The sequence below is a fragment of the Enhydra lutris genome, unplaced genomic scaffold, assembly GCF_002288905.1.
Source record: "Enhydra lutris kenyoni isolate GAN:26980312 unplaced genomic scaffold, ASM228890v2 scaffoldscaffold10, whole genome shotgun sequence".
NCBI lineage: Eukaryota > Metazoa > Chordata > Mammalia > Carnivora > Mustelidae > Enhydra > Enhydra lutris.
In genome coordinates, this window is record NW_019154094.1 from 3,316,708 (window position 1) to 3,330,661 (window position 13,954).

Here is a 13,954-nt window from a genome sequence, read left to right on the forward strand (position 1 = left end):
CGGGAAAGCAACACGGAGGGGCTCCGGGGGCCGTGTTCCCGCTTGGTGACAGCCCACATGGGGCCGCTGGGTGCCGAATGTTCTTACAGGAACCGTGTGACTCAGATGCTGCAGCCTCCTCCCTCGGTCTGCCAGGGGAGGCCAATCCCGGTGGTCCCGAGGCACAGGCGAGAATCAGCATGTGCCCCTCTGCGTGGCCCCCAAACCGGCTCCGTGGATCCCCGTAACTGGATGCATTGCTCACTTTCCTGCTCTGGTAGCTTCCATGGCTCTGCTGGAGACTTCAGAGGGAGAATCTGGCTCCTTGTTGCTATTGTCCTAGCAGCTGAAGCCCAACTCTGAATGCTTGCCCTTAGCCCCACCACTGAGCCTTTGTACTCAGCCCCACCAATGGCCTGAAATGCCGGCTCTGACACCACCGGTCTCCTCCAGGAAGCCTTCTCAGACTCCCTCCACCGCCGCAACCCCTGCAGATGGGGTGTAAGGGGGTAGGAGGGCGCTCCTTGGAGTCCCAGCTCAGGGGTCCTATTGTTGCCCAGCATGGGTAGGAGCAAAGGAACCCTAGAGGAGGAGGAATCTCCTTGGCCCTATCTTTAATTCCTTTCTTTTTAAGAGAGAGAGAGAATGGGGGAGGGGCAGAGGGCGAGCAAGAGGGAGAATCTTAATAGGGCTCCACGCCCAGCGCAGCGCCTGAGGCGGGACTCAATCTTAGGACCTCCTGAGATCGACCTGAGCCAAAATAAGAGACAGACACTTAACCAACTGAGCCACCCAGGCACTCCCAACTCCATTTTTATAGAAAAGGAAACTGAGGCTCAGGAGGCTCAAGCCAATTTCCCAAATTAAAAGCTGGCTAAGTGGAAAAGCTCGGCCTTAAACCCAGGTCTGAGAGACCAGACCCTGTTGTCTGCAGCTTTTGGAGACTTATTTAGGAGGGAGAAGGGAGCATTCACTTTCCCGTGGGTGGATTAGGTACAATCCAGGCTCAGCTTCCAGGGGTCTGACAGCCTGTCTCCATGGATGCAGTGGGGGCCTTTCAGGGGGCTTTCTTCTCTGTAAGGTGGGGGTTAATCCATTAATGCATGTTTATTGAGCACCTACTATGTGTCAGCACTGCAGAAGGCTCTGACCTCAGGGCGCTTCAGCTACCTGGTGGAGCAAGACAAATGGACCACGAGGTAGGATGATTCTGACAGCAATTTACCAAGGAAAGAAAACCAGGCAAAGCAATAAGCAAAGATGGGCGGTCAGTGAAGTCTGCTCTGATGAGATTGTGATTCAGTGGAACAGTATGTGCAAAGGTCCTGGGGTGGGAATGTGCTCAGCTCCTTGGAGCAGCAGCATCAAGGAGGTGGGTGTGGCCAGAACAGGGTCAGTTGTGGGGAAGGACTAGGGGTGGGCAGACCCATAGGTTGGGTCACAAGGGGCCCCATTGTCCCTCAGCAAAGAGTATGGGCTTTATACTCTGAGCACTGGAGAGCCATGGGAGGCTTTTGACAGATGGGCTGATTTTAATACTTTCCTCCTCCATTGTCACGATGCAGAAGGTATCCTGCGGCTGTGCTTGACAAACAAATGACATTGTTGTGAGCACTATCATTATTTCTTTGGGGATGTCCACAGGCTCTGAGTTTATATCCCTCCCAGGACCTCAGGGAGGAAGTCCATCTCAGCAACCCTCTTTCTGCCTTGTCCAGCCTTCCTTTCTCTCCCACACATTAGCCCTGATCTTGGCCCTGGACTTATCGCGGAGATTCCAGGCCTCCGACTGGACGGAAGCACCTGCTTCCCTGAGCGGCCCCAAAGGAGGTCACAGAGGAGCCTGCTGTCCCCTGGGCTGGGGGAGGGAGGCCACTGTGGGGAAGAGAAAAGATCACACACCAGGCACCAACTACATACACGGGGGAGACCCTATATCTAGGCTGCAATCGGGGACCTTCCCAGGCATCCCTCCCACAAGGGCCTGGGGTGCCTGGGCGCGCATGACACCCCACCACTACCACCACCACTGCCATGAGGGTCCAGGTGAGGAGGGTGAGGGACATGAAGGCAAACGTGCACTACAGACCTGGGAGAATGGCCACTCCCAGGGATTTCCCCAGCAGGCTGACCCGTCTCCTGGGGGCACTTCTGAGCCCAGCTAGAAACTGCATAGTGGGGCCTGCGTCCAAGACAGGGTGCATCTGGCCAAGGAACCTGCAGGGCACACCAGCCAGCGCTCTCCTCCAGCTGGCAGTCATAGTGCCCAGCCTGGGTCTCCGTGGTGTTGGACAACATCAGGCAGGTTCAAGGTCAGGTGTTCAGGAGTCAGATGAGTGAAGGAGCTGGCCCTTCAAGAACCCCCTGTTGGGGCAGGTGGGAGAAGGGGCCACAAGGCAGGCGGCGCTGTGGGGCGCCACCACTGTGACATTCTACATTGGGGTTGCTGGGAGGTGGGTGGGGGCGGTGCTTACAGGGTGTAGAGGCCCAAGGCCAAGTGCCTCTTCTCCACTCCCATACCTCTTTGTCCACCTGCCCACCCACCCACCCACCCATTCACCACCCACCCATTCACCCTGCCACCCCCCCCATCTGCCCACCTTCCCACAGATGCAGGCATCATCCATGATTCCCTATCCGTGCATCTGTGCAGCTCTTCTCAGTCTAACACTCTCCTTCTTCAAGTCCCAGTTCTGTGTCCCCTCCTCCATGCAGCCCTCCAGGCTCTTCAGATAGAGCACCTGGCTCAAGCCTGACCCAAGGGAGCTGAGAATGAATGTGTCTGACTTGGCCTCCCCAGACTGGGGGCTCTTTGAGGTCCTGAGGCTGAGGCTCCTCGGGGCCCAACAACCCCAGTGGGAGGTGGGTACTGAGGAGAAGACCAGTGATCTCTGCCCAAAGTTCATGGAAGAATCAGCCAGGCCTCCATGGAGCAGGGGTGCCATCTCACCCCTCAGCAATAAAGCCACTGTCATAGAAGCCCAATAAAAAGGCCACAGGGAAGAAAGGAATCTGGGCCTGACCTGTGTCCAATTTAAGGAACAGTAAGGAGCTCTGGGAGGAGAGAGCTTCCCCTGACAATTCTGCACTGTGTGACATTGGAGAGCTTACTTTACCTCTCTGAGCCTCAGTTTCTCCATCTGGAAATCTCTCCGTCTCATCTTAATTGCCCATGTTCCAGGAGCCCAGACCTGCCCCAGGCCCCCACTCTTGATGAGAAGCCAGGAGGAGCCAGGCGAGAGGAAAGGAGGGGTGGCTGCGAAGGCAGATGGCTGTGGGGGCGGGGGCAGGGAGGGCACGGGACTCGTACATCTTCTAACACGTCCCTCTTCTAACACACGTACATCTTCTAACAGAAGCATCTTTACATGTTTTCTTTTCTGATTGCCAAAGTAATATGGACTCAGTGTAAAAACAGCTTCAGAAAACACAAATGTAATGTAAATAATCAAAATAGCTCCCTTGTCATAGCATTTAATTTCCTGAATGAATCTTTATTATGCACTTGATGACGTGCTTGGAGCTCACTGGTAAGTTTGCAAACCACTGGCAAAAGAAACTCAACCCAGATGTGGTCTCTGCCCTGGGCACAGGCTGGCATGCACCACATGCTCCCAAAATATCCGTTGAGTACATGAAATTTTTACAATAAAATCAACACCCAGAAATCCTTGTTATGAACATGATGGCTAATTTCATTCTAGATTTTTTTCTTTTTTACATTTTCCAGCCACAACTGTCTCCTGCTATACATGATTTATTTATTTATTTATTTATTTTTAAAGATTTGATTGATTTGTCAGAGAGAGAGAAAGAGCACAAGCAGAGGGCAGGGTGGAGGGGGAGGAAGAAGCAGACTCCCCATCGAGCAGGCAGCTCCATGCGGGACTCGATCCCAGAACCCTGGGATCATGATCTGAGCCTAAGGTAGACGCTTAATGGACTGAGCCACCCAGGCGTCCCGTGTACACATGATTTACCAGTCGAGGACCACGTTCTGCATGGAGGGACACCCACCTACCCTCTTGTGTTGACGGACTTTACTGTAGTCCATCTGGGGCTCTTTGTGATTTCTTAAATGGATCCCCTATTGTTGGGCATCTAGGTCATTTCCTGCAGGGATGCCTTTTGAGGACAGCCTTAAAAGTGGAATCAGGGGCACCTAGGTGGCACCGTTGGTGAAGCACCCAACTCTGGGTTTCCGCTCAGGTTATGATGGATCTTGGGGTCGTGAGATTGAGCCCCCGCGTAGGGCTCCGCTCTCAGAGGGGCATCTGCTTTGGAATTTCTCCCTCTTCCTCCCCCTCTTCCTCTCTTCCTGCTCACTGGTGTGTGCACACACACACTCCCCCTCAAATAAATAAATAAAATCCTTTAAAAAAGGGGGGGGGTGCGCCTGGGTGACTCAGTGGATTAAGCCTCTGCCTTCCGCTCCGGTCATGGTCCTGGGGTCCTGGGATCGAGCCCTGCATTGGGCTCTGCTCAGTGGGGAGCCTGCTTCCTCCCTCTGTCTGCCTGCTTCTCTGCCTACTTGTGATCTCTCTCTGTCAAATAAATAAATAAAATCTTAAAAAAAAAAAGTGGAGGGGCACTTGGGTGGCTCAGTTGGTTGAACCTCTGCATTCAGCTCAGGTCATGGTCTCAGGGTCCTGGGATCAAGTCCTGCATCGGGCTCTCTGCTCAGCAGGGAACCTGCTTCTCCCTTTCTCTCTGCCTGCCTCTCTGCCTACTTGTGATTTCTCTCTCTGTTGAATAAATGAATAAAATCTTTTAAAAAATTTTTTTAAAGTGGAATTATATTTTCAAGGCTTTTGATGGGTACCTAGGGCCACCCTGCCTTCCATATTGGTACCCCATGTCTCAATTTGTTGCCAGCAGCAGTGGCTGAGTGTGTCCATTTCCTTGGACATCTGACATTTGCAAATAAATATTAGAGACGGTTGATTTGCAAGATGTGATGTGGATTAAAATCAGAGACCCCCAACCTGACATCTCTGGTTTCCAGAAAGTCCCGAAAACTCTGCTCAAATGCCACCTCTTCCAGAAGCTTCCCCTTGCCACACCCAACCACCTCCCCCATACATCTTCTAGCACTTTCCATGGGTCCTCTAACTGTCTTCATAACTCCCATCTCTCCCTGACATTGTTTCATTCATGTATTGGTTCACTCATCCACTAACCTTGCCGGGCGCACAGTAGGTCCTCAGTAAAAATTTGTTGAATACATGAATGTTCCTGAAACAACCATCAGAATCCAGGGATCGCTGTCATGTCTCGCAAAAAGGCTGGGTACGATATACCACAGAGAGTGGGATCAGGGCCCAGCAAGAAAAAGCAAAATCCACCCCCCGGAAAAAGGCATTCTGGCAAGGTGAGGTGGGGGGCAGAGGCAGGTCACACAGTTCCTGGCCTCTCTTGGCTTAAGAGCATTTCCCTCGATGTCTAGTTTTATGAACAGCCGGAGGGCAAATGAATAGTGTGCCTTTAACCACACAGAGCGTGGGAGGTGAACAGAAACTTTTCCAAAGAGTGACTCCCCAAGGTAAGGGTAAGAAGGTGTCCCAGGAGGTGACAGGCTGGGGGCTCTGGCCCTAGGGAGGAGGCTCCGGGCCTTGAGTGGCTGCGGAGTTGGACCTAGTGGGTGGGGGGTGGCGGAGAGAAGGTTTGCCCTCTCCCGGCTTGAGCTGACACTTATAATTGTCTCCAAACATAAAACACGAGCCCTGGGGCCCCACTGGTTGCAGTTCCTAGCTCCTGGTCAGCATGAGCACTCTCTGGACAGAGTGAAAAAAAAGAAAACAAAACAGCCCAACCTGGGGCGCCTGGGTGGCTCGGTGGGTTAAAGCCTCTGCCTTCGGCTCCTGTCATGATCCCAGGGTGCTGGGATGGAGCCCCGTAGCGGGCTCTCTGCTCAGCGGGGAGCCTGCTTCCTCCTCTCTCTCTGCCTGTCTCTCTGCCTACTAGTGATCTCTGTCAAATGAATAAATAAAATCTTTGAAAAAAAAAAAAAAACAGCCCAACGTAAGCGCCTGGGGGAACCTGTATGGCGGTAACAGAGGGGCCTCCCAGTTCTGTGTCTACTAAACAGCTGGGGAACAGTCGACATGCTTCCCTGTTGGACGCTCTGAATTAATTGCCCCCAAACAGGGAGGAAACCCCCTGAGGGCCTAGTTCTGTCTCCATCCTACCCTCATGAGCTTGGTCTTCCAATAGCAGTGTGAGGAATTATCGTAAATAAACAGGACTTAGTGCCGGACAGCTTGCATACAGTAGGTGCTCAATAAATGCTGGAACCGGTTATGGTTCTTATAGGTGTCCAAGCCCCCTGTGATCCAGCTCAGCCTTCTCTCCCACTGTTCCCCACAGTGCAGTGACACCAGATCAAGCGCAGACCTCCAATTCCCCTCCCACCCCTTCGGCCACCACATCTTTGTCCAAGCAGTGCCCTCCACTTGGAATGCCCTTTCTCCTTCCCCTTTTGCAAAACTACTCAGTCTTTTTTTTTTTTTTTAAGATTTTATTTGTTTATTTCACAGATAGAGATCACAAGCAGGCAGAGAGGCAGCCAGAGAGAGAGAGAGAGGAGGAAGCAGGCTCCCTGTGGAGCAGAGAGCCCCATGCAGGGCTTGATCCCAGGACCCTGGGATTACGACCTGAGCCGAAGGCAGAGGCTTTAACCCACTGAGCCACCCAGGTGCCCCAAAACTACTCAGTCTTTGAGGCGACTCGGTACCTGCTCCTGTAACAGACAGGAGGTTCCCTGCTTTGAGGCTACTCGACACATCAATTATCGTTACCATCGTGGGTTTCTGAGAGTGGTTCCCTCCGGCGAAATGGCAGTGAGAGATGGCCTCAGTCTGGGCCTCTGTGGGCTGGCAACTGCTTCAGTGGGGCTGTGTGTCCCCCAGGGGCCAGGCCAGGGGGCTGGGCCTGGGGGAGGCAGCAGGTGAGGGGTGGGACTCAGGAACCGTAGGGCGGGATTCGGTCAAAGCAGAGCTGGTGGTGGCCTCAGGCCATTAGCAGAAGCTGCACTTTTCTGGGAGGCTACAAGTAAGAGGTGTTGTGGGCCCTGCTGGGGTGAGGCGCTAGTGAGTGGCAGGCTGCCTCTGACTTTCAAAAACAGGCTCTCCCTATGGCCCAGCAGCCTTTGGATGGAGTGGGCAAGGGCTAAGTACCGGGATCTGAAGCCTCTTCTCTGGCTTCCTCCCAGGCTTCCTGGCCTCCAGTGGGCCCTGCACACAAGGGCAGGGCCTCCAGGCCACCAGGGCAGCAACGGGGCCCTCCCTCTAGCACCTGAGAATGCTGGGGAGCCATGAAGGTGTATGAACAAGGGAGGTGGGCCAGGCATGACTCTCTGGGGTGAGCCATACATGGGGTCTAGGGAGGAGTCCAGGTGGGGTCTGGGAGGGAACCTGAGAGCCATGGGGATAGCAAACGGTCAGCCGAACAGCTGAGGACCAGGGACCCTAGTGCATGTGGGTTTGGGCATGAGAGGCATCAGGGGCTCCCCTGGTTTTAGGCTCAGGGGCCCGGAGTAAGTGAGGAGGATGGAGGAGACCAGGGATAATTTGGGGACATGTGATACTGAAAGAGGGACATAGAGGGAACTTCAGGGCTGAGATGCTGGGTCCTTTCCCCACCTGCAATCCTGAGGGATCACATGGGGGCACACAGTCAATAACTGTTTGCTGGAGGAAAGAATGGCAAAGGGAGGTCCTAGCCTGGGTGGGGAGGATGAGGTGATGGAAGAGGTTTATTGGGCACTCATTGAGTCCTACTGTGTGCAGGTCCTGGGCTGAGCCTGGGATGCTTCTGGGAACAAGTAGAGACCTGGGCCTGTCCCCATTGAGCAATGATCCAATGCAGAAGATATAGTCAGAGAAATGAATGTCTAGGGGGCACCTGGGTGGCTCAGTAGGTTGAGCCTCTGCCTTCGGCTCAGGTCACGATCTCAGGGACCTGGGATCAAGCCCTGCGTCAGGCTCTCTGCTCATTGGGGAGCGTTCTTCCCTCTCTCTCTCTGCCTGCCTCTGCCTACTTGTGATCACTGTCTGTCAAATAAATAAATAAAGTCTTTAAAAAAAAAAGAAAGAAAATGAATGTCTAAGTATAAACAGAGCTATTTGGAAAGAAAAGAATTTGTTCAATGAGAGATTATATCAAGGAGCCAGACCTGGACTGGGGGAGTGGGATAAGGCTCCCCAGGGAGGGGGGTAGCTAGACCTAAGGGACAGAGGAACTCAGTGACAGGGGCAGATACAGGAGAAGGAGTTCCTGTAGAGAGAATTGCATGTGCAAACGCCCAGCAGTGGGAATGATGTACGTGACAGGGTGAACAGAGGGAGACAGAAAGTAGCTTGAGCTCACTTGCAGGTGGAGGTAGTGGGAGGGTCCAGATGGGGCAAGGCCTTGGTGGGGAGTTTGAGTTCTATTCCCACCAGGCTGGAAGATCATAGAAGGATTTGGAGAAGCCCTCTTTGGCAGAATTAGGGAGGCATGAGAGAGTTGGAAGCAGGGCTGAGGGCTTCTGGGAGGAGACTGGGCCAGCACCAGGTAAAAGTAGGTAGACTCAGGATGTCTCCGGGGCTGAAGGGATAAGGTGTATGGGGGGACAGACTTTTCATGGGTCAGGCTGATGACCAAGGAGGTGGTGGTCATCCCTTCTGGAAAGTCGGCTCCATGAAAACCACGGCCTGGGAATCCTGGGGCCTCTTCCCTGCTGACCATCACGGCAGTCACCATGGGTCTTAGGCAGGTACCCGTTGTCTGGGGGTAGGACTAGAGCTCCAGGCTTTACCTGTCCCACACGGACCCTGGGGGCATCTTGGGTCTGCCCTGTCCTGGCTGTGTGACTGGGTGTGTGCACACCCTCTCTGGGCCTCAGTTACTTTAGCTATTCAAGAGGGCACTGATGCCAGGCTCGAGGGGCGGGGGAGGATTCACTGGGATGAGGAGCAAAGAGCGAGAGCTGGAGCTGTTTCTTCTGTCCCCCTAGGACCTGCCCGGTTCTTAATTCCGTTGCTCTGGTGTCAGCCCACTTTGCCCACCTGTGGGGCTGGCCAGAAGTGCCAAGTCATCCCTGGAGTGGGACCCTTCTGCCACGTCCCCCAGGTCCTCAGTGGGACTGTGCCCCTGTTGCCCAGTGTCACCTGCAAGGCTCCCTCCCTCCCCATCTTATGTCCCCACCCTGGACCACAGCTTCCAGGGGTCAGCTTCTGCAGGTCCCAACTAAGGCAACGGTGACCAAATTGAATGTCATATGCTCTAGGTTTGCTCGTTTTCTCTACAACCCTTTAAAGAGGACCCCTCCCCAGTCCCTGAACACACACACACACACACACACACACACACACACACACATATACACACACTCCTGGCCAGACCCTTCCCCGCCCACATCTCCAGGGCATTTCAACCTCCCAGGCTCACATGTTCATCCCCACGTCACAGATGCAGAAACTGAGCCCAAGGACTGTGATGGCCACAGCCATGGCCACAGGCCCTGGGGCCTATGGGGGAGGAGGAGCGGGGGCAGCACCGGGGGTGGACACAGGCCTGACTCTGGACTCTCTGTGTCCTCCCAACTCCTCCCAAAGCCCCAGGTTGTGTGGGGCTTGGAATGTGAGTTGGGGGGTGAGGTGTCTTTGCAGGGGCAGACGTGACCAGACCCAGGCCGACTCCAGGCCAGGACTCAGTACTGGAGTTGGCTTCTCAGCCCCTCCTTCTGCCACAGGCCCCACAGAACCACAGGCCAGTCACACTCTCCCCTCCCACTCAGCTCGAGCCCCGGGGGAGGGACCCTCCTTGGTCTCAGATGCCCAGTGCCTGCCCCTCTCCGCTCCTCCCCACTCCAGGCAGACTCAGAAATCTTGTCCTTAAAAGTGCCAAAGCACATGCCAGCCTCCAGGCCCTTGGAGCACCTGAGGTCTGCTTGAGGCAGGGGCCGACGAGAAATATTTCTAGAATAAGGGTGGGCCACCTGGGGATGGCTGTTCCTGACACGACCAGAGGGCAACCCCTTGTGTCTAAAGCACCTGTTCTGTGCTGTCACCAAGCTCCTGCAGGGGAATTCCCTTTGACCTCACCACAACCTCACAGGCCCATTTTGCAGATAAAGAAACTGAGGTTCAGTGCTGCCCTGGGAACTTGGTCTGCAGGCTTCTCCCTCAGCCAGCCCCCTCCAACCAAGTCTGTTTCCGCATCTCCTCTCCTGGACCAACTGAGCGAACAACCTTAAATATTTATTGAGTACGTGTTTTACACGGAGCGACCAACCTGCAGGTCCAAAGTTCACCCTCCCCGGCAGCCCCACTGAATGTGAGTAAACTGAGGCAAAACGCAGTTAAGTGCTTGCCATAGCGAACACGGCTGGGGAACAAGGGGCAGGGTTTTCAAGAGAGAGTGCGACCCACACCCATTGTACAGAATGGTAAGCTGAGGTTCGGAGAGGTAAAGTGACACCCCTGAGGTCACAAGCAAGAACGCGCAGAGGCAGATATTGGGGGCAAGGTTAGTCCCGTGTTCACTGCATAGAGGGGAGGGGAGGCACAGAGATCAGCAGGGTGCCGGAGGCCGCACAACTGTGGGCAGCGAGGAGTGGACTTGAACCCAGACGCGCCTGACGGGTTCTGGTGGGGACGGACGCGGCACCTCTATGCTGAGGCCGTGTGCAGTTTGGAGTCTGGATTTCCAGGGGACGAGTGGCAAGGTTGCACCTGGCGGCGCAGGGCTACTCGACTAGAGTGGGCGGAGCCACAGGGCTGGGGGCGGGATTACGCCCTTGGGGCGGACTAGGTGGAGTAGTACCTGGTGGGCGGGGCCTGGGCGGGGCTGAGAAAGTTTACGGGGTTGAGAAGAAACTGTGGGCCAGATGAGGCAAGCAGGGTTTTTGGAGATTGCTGTGTCCCCTCTGGCAACTCCAGGGAGCGGGTGTAAACGAGGCTGCGGGTCCATCTGGTCCACGCACTAGGCGAGGGGAGGAGGCCGCTGGCCTAAGGTCCTCTTCAGGGAAATGAAGTCGCGATCCTCACCCCCTGTCTGCGCTCGGTTCCACCGGGCCACCCTGTGTCTGTTTCCACATCTGACAAATGGCAGGCCAGGCCTTACGTGAGCCAGACAGGACCTTTTGTACACCAGAGCTGGAAACTTCTCTGCACGCCGGAGGCTTCAGAATAAAGTCAGACTGCTCTCCTCTCCACCTTCTCTTCCCTCCACTCTCCCTCATTTGCTCACTCCAGCCACAAGCATTCCTCTTGGTCCTCACTCAGGGCAACAACATTCCCACCTCAGGACCTTTGCACATGCTGATCCCTCTGCCTGCAGCTCCTTCCCTCAGCTCTTCCTCCCGATTGGCTGTTCCTTCAGGTCACTCAGCTCAAGTGCTGCCACCTGGCCAAAGTAGCTCCCTCCCCTCGGTTTCAAATTTATGGGAGGAAAAATGTTGTTGGGACAACTGGAGAGTAATACAAAAACATATAAAATTGGGTCTATACCTCACCAGGTATAGTAGGATAATCCCTAATGGATCAGAGATGTATTTGTAAACAGACACCTACAAACCCTAAAAGACAATGTGTGCACACTCCTTTACTGTTTGGGAAGGAAGAGAGCTTACCTAATGGTAATTCAGAGCCCAGAAGAAGGGAAAGGTTGTAAGTCTGTGAATATGTAAAACAGAACAAAAGTTTTGTATGTCACCACACATCATTATCAATGTAATATGGTAGATGATGAAGTAGGAAAAAGTTATATTGCAAGTTATATTGAGAAGAGTTAATATACCTAATATATAGTTTCCAAAAACAAATAAGAAAATCAACTATCCTGGGGCGCCTGGGTGGCTCAGTGGGTTAAGCTGCTGCCTTCGGCTCAGGTCATGATCTCAGGGTCCTGGGATTGAGTCCCACATCGGGCTCTCAGCTCAGCAGGGAGCCTGCTTCCCTCTCCCTCTCTCTCTGCCTACTTGTGCTCTCTGTCAAATAAATAAATAAAACCTTAAAAAAAAATCAACTATCCTATGTCCAAAAATGGGGGGGGGGCAAGAAATGACAGTAAATAAATGCGATTGCCTTGAAAACATGTTCTAATGAGAAATACAAATTAAAATTCCACGGAGGGCATCTCTTTGGACCGTCTCTATCCCATTCCTCCTTCCTACTATCTGGGATGCAAATGATGGCTGGAGCTGAAGCAGCCACTTTGAGCCAAGAGGCAATGGGCATGGAGTTCAAGATGGAAGGATCCTGAATCTCAGAGGACTTTGTGGAGGAGTCACCAGGCCTGCCCTGGACCATCTACCTCTGAACTCTTACAAGAAAGAAATTAAATTTCCATTTTGTTTGGGGAAAGAAAATACATGGAGATAGAAGTGTGATCCTACTTCCTTGGTGAGGCTGCAGAGAAACTGGTATTCATTGCTCATAGGAATGTAAAATAGTATAATGGCATGAAAGAGGGGAAAGGAGAACATATGTAACAAATCTACATCTACATATTCATTTACCCTTTGAACTAGCCACTTTACTTCTAGCGATCTTTCCCAAAGAGATGTGAGTGAACTGCTTGATAATAACAGAGACTGTAAGCAGCCTAGAGGGGATGGTGGAGGTGAACGACCCATACATCCACCCAGTGGCGCACACGACCATAAGAAGCAACCAGAGTAATCTTTCCGTATGTTACAAAGTACAAAGAGCAAAGCAGGGAAAAGTACACAGAGTATGCTATCATATATTGCTTATATTTGAAACGGAAAAATAATCCTCAAAATTTAAGATTAAGAAACAGGATGAAAGGGACCATCTAAAAGCTGGTTTCTTAGGGTGCCTGGGTGGCTCGGTGGGTTAAAGCCTCTGCCTTCAGTTCAGGTCATGATCCCAGAGTCCTGAGATAGAGCCCCACATCCAGCTGTCTGCTCAGCAGGGAGCCTGCTTCCTCCCCTCACTCTGCCTGCTTCTCTGCCTACTTGTGAGCTCTGTCAAATAAATAAATAAAATCTTAAAGAAAAATAAATAAAAGCTGGTTTCTTGTTTTCTAAATGCAATTTTGGGATCATGTCAATGTTTTGTATGGTTATAAAATAAAATTAAGGGTGCCTGGGTGGCTTAGTCAGTTCAACGTTTGCCTTCGGTTCGGTTCATGATCCCGGGGTCCTGGGATCAAGCCTTGCATCGGGCTCCCTGCTCAGTGGGGAGTCTGCTTCTCCCTCTGCCTGCTCGGGCACTCATTCCCTCTCTCTGTGTCTGTGTCAAATAAATAAAATCTTTGAAAAAAATTATATGAGAGAAAGACTAAAAAAAAAAAGCCCAACAAAATAAAACCCTGAAATCAAAATGAGACGAAAGAAACTAACTGTTTTTGAGCTGGTGGTTTAATGCTACAGACAGGAATTACTTCAGATGACTTTAAAACCCAGTCATCTGAACACAGTACATTCCCTGGTGGGCTTTACCCCAAGGACAAACAGAATCACTAAGACATCTTAAGCTGTTTTTGACAATCATAGTGATAGTAATAATATTGGTATTGCTATTCTGAAACTATTATATTTTTTGATAAAGTCAATTAGTGATTTTGTGAATGTTAGCAACCAAGGTTTTCAATGTTAAAGGAAAGATGGACCGGTATAAAAGCATGACAGTTAAAATTTTGCAATCCTAAATAACTGAATGGGAAAATCAGTCAGAACACAGAATGTATTATCTTCTAAAAAGAAAAAGCGTGCTTTGGCTCAGTCCACTGAAAAGGCCTAGAAACAGTAACCAAACCTGTAGCTAGGAGCCCCTTCATGACCCCTCTGGTCTCACTTCCCACAAAAGAAGCCAGGGCTCCTTCCTGGAGGAAGCACTGTTTCCTTATCTGGGCGGGAGACAGGCCAGAAGAGCCAGGAGTCTATCGTGAGACCAGAAAGCAAGGAAGCTTCTACAGATCTTGAGGTCCTGTGAAAGGAGCAAACACCGAGAGGCGCCTGCAAGCT